Raw genomic sequence first — 17,201 nt, forward strand, 5'->3', positions numbered from 1 at the left:
GCTGTCCCAGAGATCCATCATTTTGGTTGGGACACTGCTCCAAAACCTGCTTTCCACTGTACTTAGGGCAGCAGCTCCTTTGCATCCATCATAGATTCCCTGCCGCTGCACCACCAAGCAGTGCTGTGAAAGAGTATGGGACTCACCCACTCCCAGATTGGGATCCCAGGTCCCCCGATTGGGGTGGGGGATCCTCCACTCCCACCCTCTTCCCTCTGCCACCACTCACCTGACTGGCAGAGGGGAAAGGAGGAGGGAACTGGCCTCCCAGGCTCTGGGAAGTGACATCATTCTGCCATCTGAGAGTGCTCCTATGCTTCACAGTGGGCCGCTTTGGGCCCCAAATGGGCTGAAATGGGTTCATTTGTGGCCCAAATCGGCCCACTGTGAAGCATGTGCATGCTCCCGGGCCTGCACTATGATGTCACTTCCCAGAAGTGACATCATCATGCTGCCACCCTCCCCCCAGAAGCACATGCGCAAGGAGCAATGAAAAGGTGAGTGCTGAGTCCACCCCCTCTCGCCAGGAGGGTAAGGGGACCTGGCAACCCTATCCCCAGAGCAGCCATACTCCACCCACCACCCACTAACTAAGGATGGGAACACCCCATCCTTGCTGCTCTCTGCAGGCAGCAGAGTTGGGGAGAGGGAATCTAAGTATGGGGTCAGCCTTCAAGGTGCCACTGGAACTCTGCTATGTCTGGCCGCTGAACAAAACAGAAAGACCAACAACCCAGTATGGCACCTGTGCATTTGCAAGCTGCTCCCAGGTACAATTGGGGGGGGGGGGACTGAATCATCCTTAACACAGCATGCATCTGACTGAGGCAGACTTCCAGGACAAGGCAGGATGTTCCCAAGGCAGGCTGGAACCAGTAGCTAGACAGAGTGGCAGGGACTGCAAAGGTCATGCTCCCAGGTCTTCCTGTTGAATCACCACTTCCAAAGAAGTGAAACAGAGACACGGACTGCAATGGCAAATAGCACAGACACCATGAAAGCTACAACAATGCCTGTGGTGCCCCTGCAGGGTCTACAGCCTCACCCCCATGGGGGGCCCATTTGTCAGGAGACTCTCCTGGGTGCATGCTGTTGCCATCCAAATGATCCCACCCCATGATGAAGTGCTCTGCTACTATACCTGATCAACGCAGTGCTGCTGCTGCTGCTGCCATTGCTGATGCTTAGGGCTCAGATCCTGCAAGGCAATGGCTGCCAGGGTTGTTTGGCTACCTGATTCACACAGCACACTAGGGCAGCTGCCGGGCACCCCAGACCTCGGTTGTGCCCTGTCCCCCACCTGAGGGGAGTCTTCCTGGCAAAGGAGTGTTCTAACAGCCCAGTGTTCTAACAGCCCAGTGTTCTAACAGCAAGCATCTCTGCCCATCCCCACCCCCAATCATAGGTCACTTTCCCAGGGCCATGTCCCCAGAGTATGTTCCAGAGCAGGACATGGGCCAGGGTACCAGTAGGGGCTTTGCTGGGCTTCACTGTGGGAGCCTGAATTGTGGGAGCAGTGCCCAGGCTCATGCAAGGGGAACTGGGAAGGCAGACATGGACTTCAGGTATGGGACAGCTGTATTCTTACCCCTGCATACCTGTTAGTGTATGGTCACCCCTTCAAATTGAGCCTCCAGAGATGAGGCACCTGTTAGGATTCTGAAATGAGACCCCTTAGCCGCACAATATGGACTTTGTTCTCCCTCTTAGGTGTTATTTCTAAGTGCTCCCACAGTGGTGCTAAGTGCCCACTCTGTATCTTTCTCACCATTACTGTGCATGCTGTATGTCTGCACAGTAAGAAGCTCTGCAATAGAATTCCATGCCACACACCCTATCTAATGACTTATCGGGCACCCTGTCTGGGGTTTCAATAGTGCCAGGGGGAGCTGTGATTGGGGGCTGGATGTGTGGGTGTTTGTCCGCTGCTGTTGATTGGTTGCAGCTGTTATCAGCATCCTGTGCTCATCCAAGGCTTTTAGAAGGGGTCACACCTGGGTGGGGGCACTTAGTCTTTTCTGCTGTACATGTGCCTATGGGCTACACCATCTTTTTGGTGACATATTCCACTGCTGTTTAGGGCATTCACAGGCTGGAATGGCTCAGGAAGCTAACTCCCACAATGCCCCCTGGCCTGCGCTGGTCCATGCCAGCACAGGGATTTATGCTGGTGGCCTGGCAGTGGGTGGCCCCAGTGTTGCATGCTGATGCTGGGGCACTGCACCAGCGCACCTTCAATTTACACCCACATATCTCTAAAGTATGCCTGTGAAGTGGTGAGTTGGCTCTGTGAGTGTTTGCAAACCACCACCACTCAAGATCATGCTATAAGTCAATTGATTGCTTCACTATACATAATAGTGTGTGTGCTTAACAGAGGCTTAAAACATGTACTCCAGTGTCTGTAATAAGGGCCGTTTCCACACGGCTTACCTTGTTCTGGAAAACAGCGAAATCTCACGCCAAACCGCACGAGGAGACGCTGTTATCGTGCAAGAAGACGCGATAACAGCATCTTCTCATGAGATTTTGGGCGAGATTTCGCTGTTTTCCAGAACAAGCTGTGTGGAAACGGCAAAGGTCAGACCTTTCAATTCCCATGGCCATATGTGTGAGAATACTACTGTATGTAGCAGACAGATATATCTAGGGTCAGAATGCAGAGTTATGCTACAGTGACCTATTGAGAGAGTGTTTGTTTAAATGCTTAAAAAAATAAACCCAGCAGACAACATGCTGGCTTCTCCATCAAAGGAGGAGATTGTTCTCATTACTTAGCCAGTCTCCTCAGCATCTTCTTACTCAGCATCTTATACTGGAAGAGTGGGGAAAAGATGCTACAGTCATTTGACAGAAGTTAATTAATTTTTGCTTCTTTACACGGTGACATGTTTGAGTTATCAATGGGGTAATAAGGATAACCTGCAATTCTCCAACAGGGGGGGCAACTCCCCTTTGAGACAACATTACTCCCAGTTCTTTGCTAAGCACAGCTTTGTCTGCCAAAATATTGTCTTTAATTAAATACAGGGGGCTCTCTGCACAGCTGGTGAAGGGGAAGATATCTGCTCTTCTTAGAGCTCTTACAAGAGCATTTCCTGCATCTTCTATTCCTGGTGAAAGAGGGGCATATATTTGCTGGCTCCTAGAACAAAGCAGAGATAAACCATCTGTTACTAGAAAGACGAGAAGTAGCAAGGATGGCCAGCCAATGGCTCCACCATAACCAGAACACAATATTTTCACAGTCTCCTCCTCCCAAATGTATTTTCCCTCTCCATGTTTAATCTCTAGCATTTTGTGTTTCAAACCTGCATCAATTCATTGGCTAACGTTGTGTGAATATGTTAATTCAGAATGGTGAATACATACTCTCCAATATTTCACAGATGGAAATAGGGCCACTTTTCTGCATGAGTGGGTGGAGCTTGGGGCAGAGTCTAACACCCAGGCAGCATGGTCTAGTGAACAATGAACATTATCCAGACTCAGAAGCAGGAAATAGAAGTGAAGGCAGAACAGATGGCTGTAGATGACAAAAAAAAATGGACAAAACCATAGCCAAACACTTGAATCTGGCAGTAGGAGGGTAAGTGAATAGAGACAAGGAAAGAAGAACATGAAATCGATTACACTCTCATTGTGGGCGCCACAACATCCCTAGGCAGTTTGTCAGCGGCATATTTGGGAGAGTAAGTAACAAAGGAGCTCAGCTTTAAAATTCCCCTTGCACTATTCTGGGATCTATTCCCAGGGAGCTGTTATCACCTCTTTTAATATGTCTCTCTCCCAGTTCCTTTGCTTACAAAATAGAGCTTTGTTGGGGGGAGGGGGGCAGAATGCAGTATATGCCAGTAGACATGATGATAACTTCTGGCTTTAGTAACAGAAGTGAAGCGAAATTAGCAGCTGCCATATGCAGCACTAGGTTTTTCCTACCAGAAGACCCAAAGTACTATGCTATGGTAGCAAACATATATGAGTAATAAAAAAAAGTCAAGTTCATTGGTCCTGAGCAGTTTTAGTATTGAGATTGGTTGGTTCAGGCTTCTAAGCCAAGCAGATAGGGATATCATTATTACTTGTCATTTCTAAGTGCCAGAAATAAGAAGTTCCCCTGCTGGAATTGCAAGCAAATGAAAGGGACAAAACATCCCTGAATAGATGTCTAGAGCACTGGAACCTGGGAGTCTGTTTCAGGCTATAGTATTTTTCTATTTAAGATGCAGGGACGGGCTCAGAATAGACCCTGAAAACTCAAAATAGTACTATTCCCATGCTTTGATAGAAGCCTGCAGCAGTTCCTGCTGCCATGGCTGCTGTCTGATTGCCACCCACAAGCATATTTGCGATGGATAATGCGCATCAGAGAACAAAATAAAAGCATATGAAAAACAGCAAATGTTGGTACAGGGGGAGCAGGGCACAGCAGGCAGCTCTGAAGTCCAGAATCTTTAGAAGCAGTTGCAGAGATGCAAATGGTCAAAAAGCTGTGTTTGTACACCCTTTTCCCCACTGCAAGACCTAGTATAGGCAGCTAAACCCAAGCAAACACTAGACATACCTAGGAACCAGAGACTGAAGCCATGGAATCAACACGTGCTTCTTTTAACACTGTGTTTCCCTGAAGTACAGTGATACTACCAAGACTGCAGTCTCTTACTGGCAGTTTTTGCAATGGACTAGACCGGAGGATACTGTGGACCTCATGCTTGTGTCTGTGGGATTCTTGAAATCATTGTGTTAGCATTGTCTGGAGAAGTGGGGCAGCAGGGAGAGCTGCAGGTATACCCATGGTTTGCTAGAGCACTGGGGATAAGAAAGCAGCCATTTTCACATGCCCAAAGCCTCTGGAAGATCGCACAAAACACATGGCACGAAGCGTCTTCCTAGTGTGATTTCACGGCAGGATCCCATTTAATGACACGATTTCTGACATGCCGGGATCATGCCAGGAAATTGCACTAGGAGGATGCTTTGTGCCATGAGTTTCACGCAATCTTTCGGAGGCTTACGGGTGTGTGTGAAAACAGTCAACATCAGCACAGCTCCCACCAGCACCACAAGCAACAGGGGTTTAGATTGTCCTTAGTCCATCATATTCTACAAGCATCTTTGTCAGGTACTATCAGAATGCACCATCTGGAGAGAGAGAGAGAGAGAGACGGTTCGTCTTTACTCCTCCGTTCCTGCCCCTTTCCTCTCTCTTCTCATTATCCTTTCATGTCTGTTTAACAGCATCCTTTTTAAAGCTTTCATTCTAAACGTGTTTAGTACTGAAATGGATAAAGTGCCCTCTTTCCCATGACCCCTGTTAGAGTCGTGAATAAAAACAAATTACACTAAATTATAGAGGTGTTGCTGGATATTACCAGAGGAATGACGAAAATATGATGACAGTTAATAGAGTGTATTTTAAAAGAGCCCAGGCAACTGTTGTGTACTACGAGATTCTGGAGAAGGCAGCAGTAAACAGAGAGAAGTGGCATTAGAGAGCTTCGGGGCCTTTTCATTCAAAAGGCCCTGCAGTGGCATCCTATTAAGCTGGTCAGGGACAAGCATCATCTGGAGTGCAGTAGCACCCTGGGGGATCATAGATGCTGCCAAATACTACACATGGGCTGGAAATGCCCCTACTAGGTTTATTTTTCAGTTGGCCATGAAAAGAGTTTATAGAATTCCATATAATTAACAGGAAAAGTCATCGATCTGCTTATTCCAGTGATGGCATTGCTGACTAGTTCTCATTGAGGTGATAAACTTCTGCCCATCCTATTCTACTTAAGAGTGCAACTGGGGGTTCACATAAATGAATGCTTGATCATACTTAGACAAAATATGTTACACATGGAAACTTAGTACATCAAGGAGAAGGCTAGGCTACAGCCTTTCTCCCTGACTTCTACTTTACTATGTGATGGGAACTTTATGTACATTTAACCATACCCCTACTTGGAAACCCTGACACAATTGGTATAGCTCAGACAATAGTTAACCATCTCTCTGAGAATGGATTCTAAAAGAAAACTTGTTCATTATGAATACTGTGCTCCTTTCTCCCCTCTTATCTGCCTCAGCCTTGTTCTGTGAATGACTAGGGGCCAGTTACTGATTTCACAAGGGGCAGGATGATGGAAAATAATCCAGCATTCTCCAGCTTTGAATAAGGTCACCAACATCAATGTTGGGCCTGGAGTTCTCTTGGAATTACAACTGATCTCCAGACTACAGAGATCTACTCCCCTGTGGAAAATTACAGGTTTAGAGGGTGGACTCTATGGTATACCATAGGAGAAACAGTAGTCTTAGAGTGGCTAAAGAGGGTGGACCCTCTAGGAATTCTACTTCTCCATAGGAAAAGACTCTATAATATACCATAGAGACAAGGATAAACTGCTTGTCACTTATAAAGACAATAAAGCTTAGAGGCCCACTGGGGGCTGTTGCTGACTGGCATCTTCCACTTAAAAGTCACATTATCTCCTTAATACTAACAAAAACCTGGACATTATTTTAAGAGCTATTTTCAGGCATTTTGTTTGCCGTGACTGACTTTCTCATTGAGACATACACACACACACCCCTAAGATTTGGAGCATCCCTGGGAATCTTGAGTATATAATTTGAAAACCACTATCCTTGGTCATAGCAATTTAAATATACTTCAAGAGACCCTGGTGGAATCCCAGTTCTCTTCAAGATACAACAGAGAGAATGGATTGCCCAACACATCTTCACAGAATATTTATCAGCCAAGTGAAGAAAAAACACCATTAATATTTGACCAAAAAAGACATTTATATAAAAAGCTCAGATACTTGTCTCAGAATTTCTATTCAGTACTTGTCATGTATAAGTTGTTTTAACATTTCTTGCAAACTGCTCATGCCCTGACCTGCCTAGCACAGCCTAGCTTGATCTTGCCAGCTCTAAGAAGCTACACAGCATCAGCCCTGGTAAGTACTTGGATGGGAGACGCAGGCAGTGGCAAACCATCTGTGAATTTCTTCTGCCTTGAAAACCCTAGGAATGGGGGTTGCCATAAGTCAGCAGTGACTTAACAGCAAAAAATCCCTCCAATGCCCAAATCACTTGCACCAGCCCTAGCTGGATTCAATTAATGTTTCTTTACATCACTAATTTGATACTGTTTTGTACAGGGAAAGCACCAGTAGCCTTGCATCACCTAGAATCTAGTTGCTTAATTCCATCTCTGTCATCACGCTGACAGTACCATTGTCAGGTCCAGTATGTTTTCCCCGGTGAGTACTCCTAATTCCTCACTGATGCACAATTCTTTTTCTCCATAGCATGAGAAGTCCTATCATTATTAAGCAGTCTCTGGAACCACTTCACCAATTCACCCTGACCCTGCAGCCATATCTGAAACTGACATATAAAGATATCTTTATATTGTCGAAGGCTTTCACTGCCGGAGAACGATGGTTGTTGTGGATTTTCCGGGCTGTATAGAAGTGGTCTTGGCATTGTAGTTCCTGTAGGAGTCAACAGGAGAGTGGCAAGTTCTTTAGCTCCCCTTGCTCCATTGTCTGATGGTAAAAGACTTCCTTTCCCAGGGTGCCTGTGAGAGTACAGTTGAAATTTTGCCCTTTCCCTGGGCATGAATCAAGAAAATGCGACAAACTACAATTTGTGGTTTTCACGAACCAAGTTTCCACGAACCAAGGACTCCTGTCAGTTTTCATGAACCAAGAACCCCAAATTTCAATGAACTTGCCCCAGTTCGCAAGCTGGTTTGTGGGTCGTGGTTCATGGGATTTAAATGCCCCTTTCCATGCTGTTGTGAAGTGGCACAGAAAGGGGCATTTCACCCTGGCTGGCTTGGATGAGCTGCTTGTCAGGGATCTCCCCACCAAGCAGCTGATCCAGGGTTTAAATGCCCCTTTCCCTGCAGCTGCAAAGCAGCAGGGAAAAGCGCATTTAAACCCCTGCCAGCTTGAATCAGCTGCTTGGCAGGGAGATCCCTGACAAGCAGCTGATCCAGGGGTTTAAATGCCCCTTTCCCTGCCACTTTGCACTTTGGGAATCCCCTCCTCCCCTCCTATTGGGTCTAGTAAGTGGTGGGGCTGTAAGTTTAAATGCCTTTTCTGTGTATTTGAGTGAAATGCCCCTTTCTGTGCCACTGCAAAGCAGCAGGGAAAGGCGCATTTGAACCCCTGCCAGCTTGGATCAGCTGCTTGGCAGGGAGATCCCCGACAAGCAGCTGATCCAGGAGTTTAAATGCCCCTTTCCCTGCCACTTTGCAGTGGCACAGAAAGGGGCATTTCACTGGAGCACACAGAAAAGGCGTTTAAACTTACAGCCCCGCCACTTACTTGACCCCGTAGGAGGGGAGGAGGGGATTCCCCTCATCCCCCTTCCATCTAGTGAGGGGGAGGAGGGGATTCTCTCCCCCTCATCAGGGACAATTTAAACTCTGCTGGCTTTGATCAGCTGCTTGGTGGGGAAGTCCCCACCAAGCAGCTGATCCGGGGGGGGGGGTTAAATGTCCCCTTGTGTGCCACCACGAAAGGCAAGGTAAAGGGCATTTCACCCCTGCCAGCTTGGTTTAACACGAACCAAATGAACTGGCAGAGCTGTTCATGGAAGTTGGTGAAAATGGGGCTTCCACAAACTGCAGGTTCACAAACCACGAACTGGCCGGTTTGTGACGAACTTTAGTTCGTTTTGCGGTTCGTGCCCATCTCTATTTATAAGATCATCTGGTTGTTAAAAACAGAGAGGGGAAAAGGTGGATGTCCTTTTGTACACTAATGTCAGGTGGACACCTAATGCTTGTTCGTAGCTAATGTTCTTACAAAGGATGCTGGACCAGCTAGACCTTGATCTTATCATGCAAAGCAATTATGTTCTTAAGTAAGTGTGCAAATTCAGGATCACTTAACTCACGCACACGCACACACACACCCATATGTTAATCAACAATTTTTTATCAAGTCAGTCTAGTATTTTTGTTGAAAGCATCTGGAAACTCTAGTTAGGTTTCAAAGACTCTTTGCAAAGGAAAGGTAAGTTGAATGCCAAAACAAAACAAAACAAAAATGAAACACAGTAGGTAGAATCAATACATTTCCCATTTTGTCATATTATCCAACAGTGTTTAGATTCAGTATGTGGAGTCCTTTTGGAACAATTTATCAGAGGTCAGGCTACAAGTTGTATAAACTTCTTTCCAGGAAACTACACCTTAAATTGACTAGAGGGAATTTCAGAGCTGACAAAGCAGAAACATGTCTGCATCTAATAAGCCTAAGAATATCCTTGAGGCCTTTGTCTTTGGGAGTTACATTATATTGGATCATTTTTAACATAGAAGTCCTACCCACATGACAAAGAAGTTTACTTCATGCTCTTCGTGTGGCCTCACAGACCCAGCAAGATCCCATAGTCTTAAGTCTTTATAGCCTTTAGGAAGATGCTAAGGGAACGCAAAGGCAAACAATGCCTCTGGACACCAGTTTTAGCCCTGAGGCTTAGTTCTGAAATTTTCAGGAGCTTCTCTACTCTAGAGTCTTGGGGGGGAAGGATATGTTGTTTCAAACCAGATGTGATTATTCCTCATGAGCACCTATAATGTTGGGCTGTGAAGACTCTTCTTTTAAGCAGTAAGGAGCTAGATGGACACTTCCAAAAGATAACAATTTAATGCAGTCTATATTGATTAATATTTACCCTCTAAAAATGACATGTATTTTAAGCATAATAACGTTAGGCAACTTGGGGGTAGGGACTTGAAATATAAGACACTTGTTCTCTAAGTCACTAGAGACATGAAGTTATCTGAAAAAATCCTATGGTACAATCTATCGGTCCTTACTCATTCCTGATCCTGACAGTCAAAAATATTTTATTACTTTATTTATAATAATTACTTTATTTGTAGACCTCCTTTCAACTAAAAAGAAGTCCCCAAGGTAGTTTACAGCACAGTAAAAAAAACAGTAAAATACAATAAAGATTTAGTTAAAACATACAATTGCTGACCTTCACAGTTCTGAATGTTTCAGACTCTAGCAAAATCTGTTAATAAATACAGTAAACTAAAACAAAACAAAAGCTGGGCCAATCAATGGATAATTCCATTTGTTCATTTTTTCCTCTAGATTCAAAGAGCGGTAAAGGGACTCTACTTTTTTCCTTCCCTCCTAATCTTTTTTCCTCCACTCACTGTTGCTGGAAGCAGCTTCTGTAACAGTGGCAGCAACTGTGGTTCTGGGTTTGTGGCAGTCGCAGCTAGCCAGTGTGATGCAGTGGCTAGAGTGTTGGGCTGTTTTCACACATCTTTACATTGCGCGAAACTCATGGAATGAGGGTGTCTTCATGGCGCGATTTCTGACGTCACACTGTCATGATTCCATTTTTGTGATGCGATGACATCAGAAATCGCGCCATGAAGATGCCCTCCTCCCATGAGTTTTGTGCAATGTACAGACGTGTGAAAGTGGCCTTGGACTAGGATCTGGGCAACCCAGGTTCAATTCCCCACTCTGCCATGGAAGCTTGCTTGGGCTAGTCACAAACTCTCAGCCTCACCTACTTGTTGTGAGCAAAAAACAAAGGAGAGGAGAATGAGGTAAGCCGCTTTGGGTCCCCATTGGGAGGTAAGATTAGGTATAAATGAAGTAAAATACAACAAGCAATCAACTAAGTAGCCACATATAGGCAAGTAGGAATAGAATTTATATCCCGCCTGTTCCCCTGTTCTTTGGTACAAACAAAGAAATGTATTCTCCAGAGTTCTTGACATTAGGATTTCAGAAATAGTGTACAGGGAGGTGGGGAGAGAGTGAGAAACTTTTTCTTCCTGACAAGCCAATCACCACTGCTACCACTACCATTGAATGCTACCACAGCAATATGCATCCACCACCTGCAGTAATAGGGCGGAGAAAGAGGAGAAAGAAGAGGAAGCAGATTTTCCCATTAAAATCCATGGAGGGGGGATAATAAAAATAACAACAATGAATAATAAAAACAAACATGAGCATTAATGAATTATCAATAAACATTATGGTTTTGAAAAAACAAATACCCAGTGTGAAGAATGAACATGGCACTCCCTAAAATTGTTCTAACAGATCACTACTTTGAAGTTTGATTTGTCATAGTCTGAGTGTATGTGCAAACAAAATAGTGACAATTGTTTGCTTGTATCATGCTTGAGCCGGGTAGATAACTACTTTCCAGAATATGTGTACAGATGAGGACTTGAAAGGTTAAAATCAGTACCTTGATTAAAATCAGTACTTTGAATTGTACAACGAGAAGACAATAGGAAACCAGTGTAGGCAAGGGGACACTGCAGTGCTGGCATGTGCTTCAGCTACCCATAATGCTGAGAAAAGGGGCCAAAAAGTTCTGCATCAGATGAAGCTTCTAAATACTGATCAAGATATTTTTAGTTTGCATAGTCTGGCTTCAGGCCCAAACTGCATGTTGCCTGCCAACAGGCCTTCTAGAGAAGGAAATGTGGTAAGGGCACTTTTCTGTCCCAAGTGATATACTGTTGTTTTTCCTCAGGGCATATTAAACACACGTTTTCCTTCTCTCCCTTTCTTTCTTTTTTTTAAAGAAATATTTAATAAAAAATACAACATGGTATCAACATGGATAACTGCTCGATATAAGCATAGACAGCTTCAAGAGGGGATTGGATAAACATATGGAGCAGAGGTCCATCCGTGGCTATTAGCCGCAAGGTATAGATGGAACTCTCTGTCTAGGGCAGTGATGCTCTGTATTCTTGGTGTTTGGGGGGAGGGCAATCAGTGGGAGGGCTTCTAGTGTCCCTTCCCCACTGGCAGACCTCCTGAGGACACCTGGTTTTTGGCCACTGTGTGACACAGAGTGTTGGACTGGATGGGCCATTGGCCTGATCCAACATGGCTTCTCTTATGCTCTTATGATACAAATTGACTAACAATAGCAGAATAAACTACATGTACAAGCTACTGACTCTATAGAAACAGCATTAGTAACTAACTAGTAACTAAACTAATTAGTAACTAAGCATTTAAAGCTCCCATACGTCAAGAAAACATCAGATCTCAGAAGTGTAGATTTGCTGGATCCACATCTTGTTCAGCAGGATATTCCACCACTGGGAGCCAAAATTCTTGGAAACACTTTTGATATGTCTCCAAATTCAGCATAGTCATACTACTCATAATTCTGATATGATTAAAATGTTCCCACAGGCTGATATGCCACGTAGTGCCGGGCCCTGTTTCTCCTTCCGTTTTTTTGCAATTGTGATTCTAGCAATGGCTAGGAGAGTTGTAATCAGTGCAGCTTTTATTTTGGAGCAATTCAGTGGTGGGCAGTACAATAGCAAAACCATTTCAGGTAAGGCCGGCAAATTACATCCCGTAATTTTCTTTATCTCCATTAAAATTTGTCCCCCAAAACGTTGAATAATTAGGCATTGCCACCAGCAATAGATAAAATCACCCACTTGTCTCCACGGTTAGCAGTGCCATTCCCTCCACTCCTGTAGCTGACTTTGCTTGGCTGGTCTGCTTGCCCCTTGGGCTATCCCAGCTGCACCCCTCTCCGTCCTATGATATAACTATTTGCATAGAATCCTTCCATGAGGTTCCCCCTGCCTTTTCCTAGCTAGTGCCAACAATCTACAGCAACAGCGAGAGCATCCTGTCTATCATATAAAAAGGTATTTGAACATATTTCTTAGGCAATGGTAGAGTGGCATATTTACAGAGTCCTGTAGGAATTATACCTAGACGTCTCTGCTGCTGGTAGAAGGTAACGATTTCTGACAGTTTCCTTCTTTCTTCAGGGAAAGAGATAAGGGGCTGCAACCTGTGGAAATAAAGACAAGCTTATGGGAGGTGGGAGTACACAGATGGCCAGCTTGTACTCCAGATAGACTGTTGTGGTGGAGCCATGTTTTATTCAGAAGGCTTCTGCCAGGCATTGGACTCCTAATGGGAGGGAGCCACAGGGACAGAGACAAATTGTTTCCCAACCCAAAGATGCTGCAGTCGCTGCCATCTCCTGAGGCTTCCTGGTTGCTAGTTCCTCTCCTCCAATCCTTGCTTATGAATTTTCTGAAACAACAAAACATTTAACCACAGGCGCCCCTTGAAGCACATCCGTTGCCAATAGCAAGGTCAGCTGGGCAGCTGTCAGACTCCTAGCCAAATGTCCTACCATTTCTTTTCCCTGTGCAAGACAGTAAATGTAGCAAATCATCTGCTCCATGCTGAAGTACAGTTGGAAGCAGGAGGCTGCACAGTCTGTGCTGAAGGGCTAGGCCAAGCAGCTGGCCTAACTGAGATAAAGATGTACTTGGCTAAAATGGGGGAGGCGAGCTCTACAGGCCCTAAGTTGCTTCATGAATGTATCACACTTATTCCATATATGATTTGGTTGACACTATAATATGAAGTGCACTGAGACATTATCATTAGCATGTTCTTAACCAAAGCTGGTCTGAACATCTTGCACATGATATCTTCGCAGCAGCAGCAGCAGCAGCAGAAATCATTTCATCTTGAAATGTGCTGTTCAGGTATATGCAAGAAAATTAATATGGCTCCAGAAGAAGGTGGGGAAAATAGAAGGGGAAAGAAAAAATAAAACCTTGATCAGGGTGATAAATGCAGCTTTTTCAGGAGAAAAGACAAAAGTGATAAACAAAAGCACTTCCTGCCAATGGAAATATGGCTACCAGTAGTGGAGGTTAACAACGTCCATGTGGGGGTTGAAGTTATCCCAGAATTTCAACTGATCTCCAGACTAGAGAGATCAGTCCCTCTGGAGAAAACGGAAATGTCAGAAGGTGGAATGTATGGTATCATACTAAATTACTACTGATTTTATAGTTTTTACAATGAATTTATTGTATTGTATACATGTTGTGAGCTGCCCTGAGCCCATTCGGGGGTGGGGGGAGGAGGTAAAATTAAATAAATAAATAAATAAATATCACATCCCTGCTGAGCTCCCTCCCATTCCCAAAGTTCCTCATCCTCAGGTACTGCCCCCAAATCTCCAAGAATGTCCCAAGGCAGAGTTGGCAACCCTTGCTACCAGCTTGAGCACATTCTTATTCTTACTACTGCAGAATGGGAGTAATGTGCATGCTCTGTCTAACTCCTGAAAGTAAACAAGCAGCAGCATTCTGCACCATTTGGAATCTCCAAGTTGACTTTGAGGAGAGACCTATGTAAAGTGCATTACAGTCGTCTAGTCTCAATTAGAGGTGGGCACGAACAGGAAAAAAAAGAACACGATGTTTGTTGTCTGTTGCCATCCACGAACAGGGAATCACGAACAACCACGAACATGACCCTCTTCATGAACATGTTCGTGGTTGGCTGTTCGTGGGAGGGAGAGGGGAGACTTGGAAGGGAAGAAGGTTCCCCATGCTGTTTGCAAACTGTGTGGGGAAACTCCTTCCCTTCAAAGTCTCCCTCCTTCCAGCTGGCTGGAGGGAGGGAGGGGAAACTCTGAAGGGAAGAAGATTCCCCATGCCATTTGCAAATGGTGTGGGGAACCTCCTTCCTTTCAAAGTCTCCCTCCTTCCAGCCGGCTGGAGGGAAATTTAAACCCCAGCAGGCTGCAATCAGCCCTTGTCAGGGTTTTCCCTGACAAGCGGCTGAGTCGGGTGGGGGGGGGTGATATGCCCCTGGGCTTAGATTGGGGTTTCCAGGACAACAGTAGTTCAAACAGAGTTCAGAAAGCCCATGCCTACTGTTGCCATGGGGAATTGATTGAAAGGCACCAGACTGTCTGGCTTGACGAATGGCTGATGAACACCACGAACAGGGCTTGGAACGAACACATGTTCATCAGGAATGCACCCTCATGAACAGCTTGCTCACAAACAGCTGATCGGGCTGTTCATGGCTTTTTTTTCGTTCGTATTGCTGTTCGTGCCCACCTCTAGTCTCAATGTTACCGTGGCATGAATCTAGGTGGTCAGATTAGCCGCGTCAAGGTAGGGCTAGTCTGATTTGAGAGAAGACCTTTGCAGCTGCATGTATTTGCATCTTTAGCAGCACTGGATCCAATATAATCCCTAGGATTTCAGTCATTTGACCACAGTTGTCAAGCAGCAACTCAGTACCTCTACTGCATCACCAGGAGATTTAGCTAGTAAGATATAGAGCTGGGTATCATCTGCATATTGATGGCATTCAACTCCAAACCAAGAATGATTGCTCTTAAAGGCTTTACTTCGAGGTTGAATAACATGGGGGATAAGATTGCGCCTTGTGGAACCCTGCAAGATAATTCTCATACTGAAGATAGCTGGTCTCCAATAGCAACCCTTTGAGTCCATCCCATGAGGAACAATTTAAACCAGTCCAAGGCACATACCCTGATACCTATTTCAGCCTCCAAGCACCTCAACAGGATCTCATGGTTTACTGTACTGAAGTCTACAGATAGATCCAGGAGCAGCAATGAAGCAAGGTTTTATCTATATTCAGATGGAGGTCATCAACAAAAGCCACCAGAGTCATCTCCATCCTATAGCCTGGCCTAAAGCCAGATTCAAAATGGTCTAGAGTTGTCCAAGAAGGACTGGAGCCGGTCAGCTTCTGCTCTCTCACCCACTTTGCCCAGAACGGGCAGATTAGAGACTGGGCAATAATTGCTACGTCATTTTTCTAAGCACTGTTTTTTTAAGTAGTGGGCTTCTTTGAGTGGCCAAGGGAAGATACCCTGAGTTAGCGATTGATTTATGATAGGCATCAAGGGTTCATTTATGTGGTCTTTACAAGATTTATTTATTTTTATTTTATGTATTTTTACTTTGTTATTGTAATTTTATGTATGTATTCAGTACATTTTAACTCCTCCCTTCCTCCTAAGAGCTCAGGGTGGCCCACCTGGTTGTCTGTCTCCCTTCCTCCATTCTATCACTACAACATCCCTATGGAATAGGTTAGACTGAGAGACAGTGACTGCCCCAAGATCACCCAGTGAGTTTCATGAGGAGTGGAGATTTGAACCTGGGTCTCCCAGGTCCTAGTCTAACAGTAACCTTTATGTAACACTTTTGCTTATCCTGGAAAAATGAGAAGTTTATATTGTAACTTGCTGAAAGTTTTATTCAGACTTCCATTTCAAATGGATTTTGAAATGTCATTAAAAGTATCAAATTGCCAATCAGTCAGTGGGAGCTAGGGTTGCCAAGTGCATGCCTAGAACCCCCAGGAGACTGGGGGGGGGGGGCAGAGCATGGGGGGAAAGGACATTGTTGACATATCTTCAACTAAACCCTGGAAATGATATCACCAACATGACAATTTTGCCAATCTCTAGTTTAAAATCTTGAGTGCCGGTGACATGACTTCCAGGTTTTCACAGGAAGTGATGTCAATGTGTCAATGACATCCTCTGCCTTCATTTTCTCCTGCCACTCATTTGTATACCAGCTGGTAACGGGAGTGCTTCAGTAGGGGTTTGGCCACTGAAAGCAGGCAAATGACCTGCCTAGTGGGAGCACCCATTAGATTTTCTGCCTCAGGCACCAACATTCTTTGGTCTGAAGTGCAGCAAACAGAAAGTACTCTTTAATTGACTAGGCTAAGGCAAAAGATGAGGTTCCTATTCATGTTGCCAATTTCAGCCTAGGAGATTCCTGGAGATTTGGGGGTTGGGCCTGTGGAAGAGGTATTTGGTGAGTGATTTCACCAAGAATATATGGTATACCTTATATTCTCTAGACTGAGAGAATTTTAGGAGAAGACTCCATCTGGAAATTAGCGGCTTTAATTCCTAGCATTTATCCTTCCAGGCCTGGACACTCTAGATGTCCATATTACCTATCACAGGGTCCCTACATTGCACACCCCTGCTATGCACAAAGAGAACTCTGAGAGCCAAACTACAAGTGACGCCTTACACAGGTTGGACACTTGTCAGCTTCCCTCAAGTTTTGATGGGAAATGTAGGCGCCCTGGTTTTACAGCTTGGCTCTCCATTACAGCTGCAAGACCAGGATGCCTACATTTCCCATCAAAACTTGAGGGAAGCCGACTAGTGCCCAACCTGTGTAAGACGTCACTTGTAGTTTGGCTCTGAGGCTTTAGCACACGGAGTCCATGGAAGGTCTCAGAGCTAGGTCCTATCCACACTAAGTTTCTGGCAGTGTTTGCATTTGTGCAACAGATTCATGCTTCCATGTTATTTATTTTTTTAAAAGA

At 44.9% G+C, this 17,201-nt stretch overlaps 1 protein-coding gene across 1 annotated transcript in view; it reads left to right on the top strand.

Annotated features, from left to right (window-relative positions):
• Nucleotides 1-17,201, top strand: part of LOC129328250 (protein shisa-6-like) — a 341,453-nt gene that overhangs the window by 254,110 nt on the left and 70,142 nt on the right. The gene's annotated exons all lie outside the window — the stretch shown is intronic.

Source organism: Eublepharis macularius, chromosome 4, assembly GCF_028583425.1.
Source record: "Eublepharis macularius isolate TG4126 chromosome 4, MPM_Emac_v1.0, whole genome shotgun sequence".
Classification (NCBI taxonomy): Eukaryota; Metazoa; Chordata; class Lepidosauria; order Squamata; family Eublepharidae; genus Eublepharis; species Eublepharis macularius.